The sequence below is a fragment of the Uranotaenia lowii genome, chromosome 3 (assembly GCF_029784155.1).
Source record: "Uranotaenia lowii strain MFRU-FL chromosome 3, ASM2978415v1, whole genome shotgun sequence".
Lineage (NCBI taxonomy): Eukaryota > Metazoa > Arthropoda > Insecta > Diptera > Culicidae > Uranotaenia > Uranotaenia lowii.
Window position 1 is genome coordinate 361,415,793 of NC_073693.1, and position 8,018 is coordinate 361,423,810.

The window sequence follows — 8,018 nt, forward strand, 5'->3', positions numbered from 1 at the left end:
GACTCACCAGACCGCTAACCAGAACAGACCGCTAACCAGAACAGACAAAACAGACAAAATTTAATAAAAAAAATTGGATTGGCCCGAAACCCGTTCCCTGGATCCAACACTAACAGCTATTTTCTCTTTTTCCAGTAAAAAACGATCCTGGACATGACATCCTTCGACGTCTACCTGCGTGACCCTCATCCAAAACAGGCAGAGAAGAATGAATCCAGAAGCACTTGATGGAAATATACGGAAGCTCGACCCTGGCAGGATTAAGCAGATCGTGGCCTAGTGGATAGCATACTTGTCTTCTAAGCCAACGTTCATGAGATCGAATCCCGGTCGTGACATAACCTGGCACACATAGTATGATGAAGGTTGGCGGTTATAGCATTAGTGAAATGCTAGCCGTGTATACCTTGGAATTGTACGCCTCAATAATGCAGCACATGCATGTGGATGGATCTTTTCAAGGGAACTTAGATTGCACTTGGAGATCCTACCTTGATATGTGTGTGCTCGTAGTGCTACCGGTAAACAACTGCAGCTTCAACCAATAGTGCAGGGGTGTCAAGTAGCATAGCAAAGTAAAAATAGTAACGCGGGGTAATACCACAATAGATCAACTTAATGGTCGCAGTGGACTCTCTCCCCAACAGGAAAAAAAAAAAAAAATACTCCATGGGAATATCGTGATAAAAATAAATTTCTTTTATTGTTCAAAATATGTAACATTTATTTATTATTATTTTAAACTTATTTCATAAAATTTCACATTTGCTTCGGTGCAGCACTGCAATGAAAGATGCTACTGACACCGCATCACAGACACAGCACCTCTGGCATAGCACCGCCAATGCCACATCGACCGACACCACTTTCACTAGCACCTGTGCAGTCCATCCAGACACCATTCCAAAACTCCACTCAGCACGATTCACACAACACCACTGACACAGCACGACAGGCACAGCTCCACCGACTCAGCACGACTGCAACAGCACCATCGACTCAGCACAAATGGCACAGCACCCCGACTCAGCGCCCGACAGAGAACACCGCACCGAATGACACCGAGTTCAAATAATTTTCCACAAGACACCGAATCAGCTGTTTTTTGACAGTAAACAACTGCATTTGTGTTAGTGCGATAGAAACCGATAGAAACGCAAGGAATATTTAAATAAGGTAGTGTCGAGAGCCATATTGGATTTTTTTTGGTGACGTCACAAAAACGAATATATCGAAAATTTATATGCGAATGGCAGAAATTTCAAAGAAAAACATGTTTTAGAACGAAAATGAATTCCAATTTCATTTTGATTGTGTTGTAAGACCACTATTTCACTATGTTATGAAATTTTCTGGTCCTTTGAAGATTGCATTATGTTTTTTTCTCATTTTAATAATGAACGCAATGTCATCTTGAAGCTAAAACGTTCAAAAACGAAGATAAAATCTACTTTAAAAAGGTTTGGCTGGTAGTTATTGAGTGTTCAACTGATTGTCATGATTTTTATCCAATCGGTTTACCATATTCAATTCTTATGTAGAACAATTAACATCAATTGATTATTGTTAACTCGATTTCCTAAAATGCGAATAAATAATTGTGGTTTTATATCAAAGTTTGTTTTTTGATAACTTTTTTGTAATAAGGATCTTAAACTGTACTGACTTGATCATTTTCATGGAAGACTTTGAACTAATTTTTAAGTTTTGCTAATTTGAGTAGGGAAAATCCACCATTTTTTCAAACTTCGATGGTCTATTTCATACAAAAATTACTCGAAAATACAACTATTTTCGTACCAATCTTGAAGAGCAAGAATCCTTCTAGAATAACAGGTATTAAAAATGGAACATTTCCAGCAAATTCTTCAAATTATCAATGAAAAAGGCAAATTTCCTAGTAAATTAACAGATTTTTCGTGATTGTGATTTGTGATTGTGATTGTGATTTCGCAGTGTGTACTAATACTAAAGCAGCCCGAATACGAAAATATTGTAACACAACTGTTCCTGTAGTAGTTATAAAACGATAAGAAACAGCGTAAAAAAACGTTTAGAAAATGATATCTGAAACCATAAAAAACATTGCACTTATCTTGAATTCCAAAACGACGGTCTGTTGAATATGGCGTTAAGTTATGTTACTGTTTAAAACTGTTAAAACTTCTATATGGGAGAACTGTTTTTAAAATAGTTGAGATAACTTCCCAAAACCGCTCATGGAAACATATTTAGAATTCCAAACCGTTATAGTTAAAGTTATCCTTGAAGTGCACTTGTAACTGAACGTTTACAGTAACAGTTATGATACGATTCCACAAAATGTTCTTCCAGCGTTGTATTGACGGTTATGGGAAAGGTACGCGGCGGACGCACCAAAAGGGAATTATTTTTCGGAATTTTCGGATTTTGCTTAAAGTAATTTGATTTCACTATATATTTTATTTTATTATTTTAACTTACATTTAGTGTATTCTGCGTACAGCATCTTTTTAATTGATTCTCTGTTCAGCATACATTGGCAACTCAGGTCAGAAATCTACACTGTATGGCCAACACCAGTGAGGGCAGTCCCCACGGTCGGGGAACTCGGGCTGCGTATAAATAAGCAGCTTACGGCAACACTAAAATAAAATAAAGAACAAAACAGATAGAATTATATAAGAAATTAGATAGATGGAAAATTTGGCTCCCACAAGCAACAGGTAAAAAATAAACATAGTCCACTCACCTGAAATTTTTGCATCGCTTTTCCTAACTGTTGGGCTGTACTGAGTCCAGCCTTCGGTGCGCCGGCTCCCTGGTCCATTGCGGGAGATAAGACAGCAATTTCGCGCGAATTGTTGATCTACAGCATCAAAAATTCGTGCGAAATTGCTGTTGATTTAAAATTTTCCACCAAATTAAATTTCTTCTTCTTTTTCTTTTTTTTTCTACTGCTGAAAACTGCTGGCAGTCGTGACAGCTGTCATCACAGGTGCCAGGTGTCCTGATAAAACAGGATTTGTCCTGGTTTTCAAGAGACCGTCCAGAATTTTTTTAAATGTTTCTGTGTCCTGATTTTTGAAAAATGATTTTTAAAATGTACTGAATCGTCCTGATTTTTAAATAAATATCTAAATTGTAATTGAATTCATAGTAAAATCATCAGGATATCAAACAAATCAGTAAAAAAATAATATAACCGAAAATAATCTTCGATCAGATGATATTTAAATAGTGTTTTTTTGTTTTATTCATATAAACTGCAGGTCAGGCAATATACTTCTTGCCTATTTTACATAAATTTAAGCATCTACAATACCATTTTTTCGTTTTCATTTATGCAATTTAAGCAGAATTAGTGGTCTTGAATTCTTATTTTTTTTCTTCATGCTGTCCTGATTTTTGACAAAATCACCTGGCATTCCTGGCTGTCAACAGAAATTTTAGAAGTGTCAAAGTTGTGTGCAGACGTTAGAAGTAATCGTTCGAGATCATTTTTACGGTTAATAAAAATCTTTCGTTAATAGTTCAAACCATTAGGCTGAACTAACCATTATCGTGACTTTTTATATAAATGCGAAGGCTTGGTTTTAATCGTTTTATTTGGATAGTTTTACCTAATAGCTATGTTATTATAAATAGTCACAGTTACTAGAAGGGTTCGATTATCGTTATGATTGTTTGAGGTAGAGTTTTTTCGTATGCGGGAGGGCTGCCTCGAAACTACCTTCTTTAAATATTCCTTGATAGAAACGAATCCTGCTCTCGGGCTTGATCGATTTCGATTGGTTTCGATCGATTCCGATTGGCTTCATTGAACGTCAATTGGATTAGTTTCGACCAAAACATTAGCTGAGTGAACAACCATTTACCAATCGAAATCGATTGAAACCAATTTCAATTGGCTATTGAACGGGCCTTAAAAATGAACATGAAGGAAGCCTAAAATACGATTCAAACTCTGTCGATGAGTTTGATGAAAAAAAATTTTTTTTTCAATTTTTTTTTTGATATTTGTTGAGTAAATTCAGGGTTTTTGGGAAAATTTGCCCGGTTATTGCCCGGATTTACGGTCGTCACTTTTGAAATCAAATGCCTGGATTTTGCCAGGTTTTTATTTAAAATTGCCCGGTTTTTCGGTTGTTTTGATTGATTGAAGTGCGTTTATATGGGAGGGTGCCGTGCCCTTCTCAATTTTGATATTGACTGTTTTAGTGGAATTTGTGAAAAATTAGTCAAACATGATAAAATATTTACTAGTACCGCACAGATTTAATTCATCTGATTTTAAGAATTAAAGTTATTTTAGTTAGCTTACCTATGAAATAAAAGAAAGCTTGGTTTCCAAAAACAAAAAAGGAAAAAAACATAATTCGAAGCGAAAGCGTATTTTTGAGAAGGGTATGAAGAAATTTTTCAAAATGAGAAGCAAAATAGGAAAATATTATTTCGATTCGCTTTACGAAAAATCATCATCACAGTCAGCCATGACCACCGGCAACTGAAAACGGTCGAGAGAGCCGGGGCCATATTTCGACATCATGTTCTGGGGTGCTAGCACTAGGGCAGCATAATCAGTTCGAAGGTTTGCTGATGTTGTTAACGAAAAATCATAAAAACAACAACAAAGCCGTCGTGAAGATGCGCGCTCCCTTTCAGACAAAATGAACTCGAATGTAACGGGGCGCCATACGGTTGCTGGAGGACCAGGCCGAACCGGGCCAGTAGTGGCCAAGTGGCCGTGCCGCGCTTCGGGTTCTTTGAACTCTCCGTTGACCGGTGCCTGCTGCATATCATGCGACCCGGCTAATCGTCCCCGGTTCGCGAAGTTCAAGTAGAAAGAGTTTCGCCGTCAAATGACCGGAAGTGTTTGAAGCGCCGCCGCAGTTTCTTCATTCGGCCCTGACGCCGTTCGTTGACCCCTCGTGGCTTCGCGTTCGTTGTCTTCTCTTATGTAGTCGTCGCGTCGGTTGTTCGGTCGGGGCCCGAAAAGTCTTTTCGTGAATGAGAGAAGTGAAATTCATCCCCTCCAAATAGTAACAGAGCTACAGACACGCGTACAGGTACCCAAGAAGTAGTACATAGCTAACTGACTGCATGGCAAGTAACTCGAAGTAAGCTCGTGGCCGTCCACTGTTGTCGATTCGGACAAGAATCGCAATCGGTCTTTTCGTCAAATCGGGTGGTTCATGTTCTGTCGTGAGAAGAGGGGCTCACTTGTCGATGCTGCCCATTCGATGTAATCCCGAAAATTAACGGGGTAGTCTTCGCGAAATTGAGCGTTGCTTGGGGCAGCCAAGCATGTTCTTAAGTAGGTACCTGCAAGAACGCGTTCAGTTCAAAATTGTTTTGTGACGCTCCCCTACTACACTCGAGGATGGATCCCTAGCGCTGATTTGAAAGTCTCGCAGATCCCCTTCAGGAGCGAATTTTCGAAAAAAACGCACCACGAGTAATCTCCCGGTTCAGCTCGTCTCCTGGAACTTGGGCGATCCGAAAAGGCCCGAGTTGGCGATAATGAGTCCCGAAGGGGTCCCGCCGATTTTTGTGTGTTTGTTACCCAAGGGACCCACCTGACGTCGTCTGGGTCGCGGTCTGGGATGATTCATTTTCCAGCAATTTCGAAATCGACGCACCAAGAATCGAGAACAAACGGCAGGTGTCTTAAGAATTCTTGTTCTTGTCTTCTTCAGTCCATTCGAGAAGGCCTGCTGTCTGTCTGTTCTCGAACCGGAAGAGAAAAATTTCAAAGCACGCTTCGATGACTCCATCTAACCTTGTTGCGGTTATATCGAATATGTCGAGCTGAACTGTAGTTTGGAGACTAAAATTACTGAGCTACCTACTTGTTTGTGTTATCTTGGCTTGGATATAAATCGTATTGGTTTCATAGAGATTTTAAAGTAGAAGAGATTAGGTTTTGTTGTTTATTAGAAAAAGGTTTCATTTTAAAACTGTTATAGCGCCTTTAGACGGTAGTTCCATTTTAAAAGCATAAAATAAACCAGTACAAATGGATTTCTTTAACTGAAAACTTGCGCCGGAGGTCTTCAATTTTTTTCCTCAAAATTAAAAATTAAGACTATTTTTTCCTAGAAAAGATTAAGCCCTATTTCAAATGAACATAAACTTGTCATTTTTCTACTAAAACCATAAAAAAGTCTATCATAACCATTGACATTTTATAAGCTTTTCAAATATATTTCTTTAAGTGTTAGTTCTAAAGTTCTACATGAAAAGTCGTTAAAAGCTTTTAAAAGTGTATCAAAGTACCGTCTGTATCACCAAATATTTTGCTAAAAAAATTGCTTCGCAAACTTTGACAGTTTCATGTGCTTGAAAATATCTGCTACCTTTCCCCTTCCTTTTGCCGTATAAAACTCCTGTCCCGGAAGCTGCTTGTAGTCGGCTTTGACATAGGTTTCGTCAGCATCGTCGTGTACAGCCTTCGGGATCGCGCTTTGGCCGTCGTATTTTGTTTATCAACGCGATTTGGAGTCACTACCTTCTTGTAAGTCGATAGTTCGGCTCGTTTTTTGGCTAGATGCATGGTTGTAGACGATACACCTAGCTTATTTGCGGCATCTCGGAGAAACTACCGGAAACTCTCTTTGTCGTCTCAACGGCTTCCGGTTTTCGTTTTCCCCTCGATCCAGATTTCTTGGCTGTCGACAAACGTTGCCCATCCCTTTAATTACATTTGTAACGGTTGATTCGGCACCTTTTAGCGATTTTGTCAGCTTTGCGAGCGAGTAGCTCGGATTTTCGCAATGCGCGAGCAAAATTTTGATACGCTGCTCTTCTTCCTTGGACGGCATTTTGACAACTGAAGAGTGAATTCCAAAATCAAAATAGGAGCAACATTCTACACACACACCTTCAAAATGAGGGGTGTTCAGGTTTTTTATATCCAAAATTGAAAGAAATACGTCAAGTTAATATTGACCAAATTTTGACCGTATCACCCTTTAGGAAAGCAAAAAACAGTTTCTCGTTTACAATTTCCTTTCCCATCATTATTTATTGTTAATGACCAATTAAATCATCTGAAATCAATGATTATCCTAATTCTAAGTTTACAGAAATCGTACATTTGGTCCTTATCAATTGTTTCTCATTTCCCAGCTAACATGAAATTGTAATAGAAATGATAATCCAAATCGAATACTAAGACATTTTCAATAACCATCGTAAACAAGTTGGTATTGAGTGATTTTCTATCATTCATTTACGACAAGCTATGCCCCAAAAAGTTGAATCGGATAACAATTTAGTCATTTAGTAAATATGTCTCCAAATAGTTGAGAATATGCTAATTCGACATTTACGATTTGAATGAACTGATTTACGATAAATGGGCGATCCTTCCTTCTTTCTTCCTGTGACCGGTTCGTGTACAGGAAATCTTGCATATAGAGCTATAGCGCGAATCAAATCAACTGATGATTTGGCATCGTGGTAAGATACCGGACAGCCAACTCGGAGGACTGGAGTTTAATTCTCGGTCGGAGAATTTTTTTTTTCGTTTTACTCAAATCTTACTTTAAATCGTATGTTTTGCTTTTTGTGGGGAAATCGAATCGTTTAAATCTTGCCACTGTAGATATACCGCCTCCACTTTTGTAGCTATTTGCTATTCTGGTAAGTTTAATACAATCTTTTCATCTGGTATATTTGTTTGAATAATTCTGTTGTTCCTGCGATATACCCTCTTAAATGTTTGCCCGGTTGCTCACGAAGGTTACATTCAATCAGGCGTTTAAAGGTTACAGTTGAGACATTAAAATCAAACAGAGCGTAATAGCGTAAGAAGCTTATTTTTGCGGAATGTAAGAGGTCGTTGTTGTACTTCTTGTTTCCAGTGAATGCCAGTCACGAAGTCGGAGAGCTCTAGCTGGTGTATATATATTGCAACGAGATAATATCCAGGATCAGTCGATTTCATTGCGAAGAATCTTTGCCACGAACAGTGATTGACAGATGGTATGACGATTTGACAGCGTATGAAGTCCAAGCAGAGCACATCGTTGTGC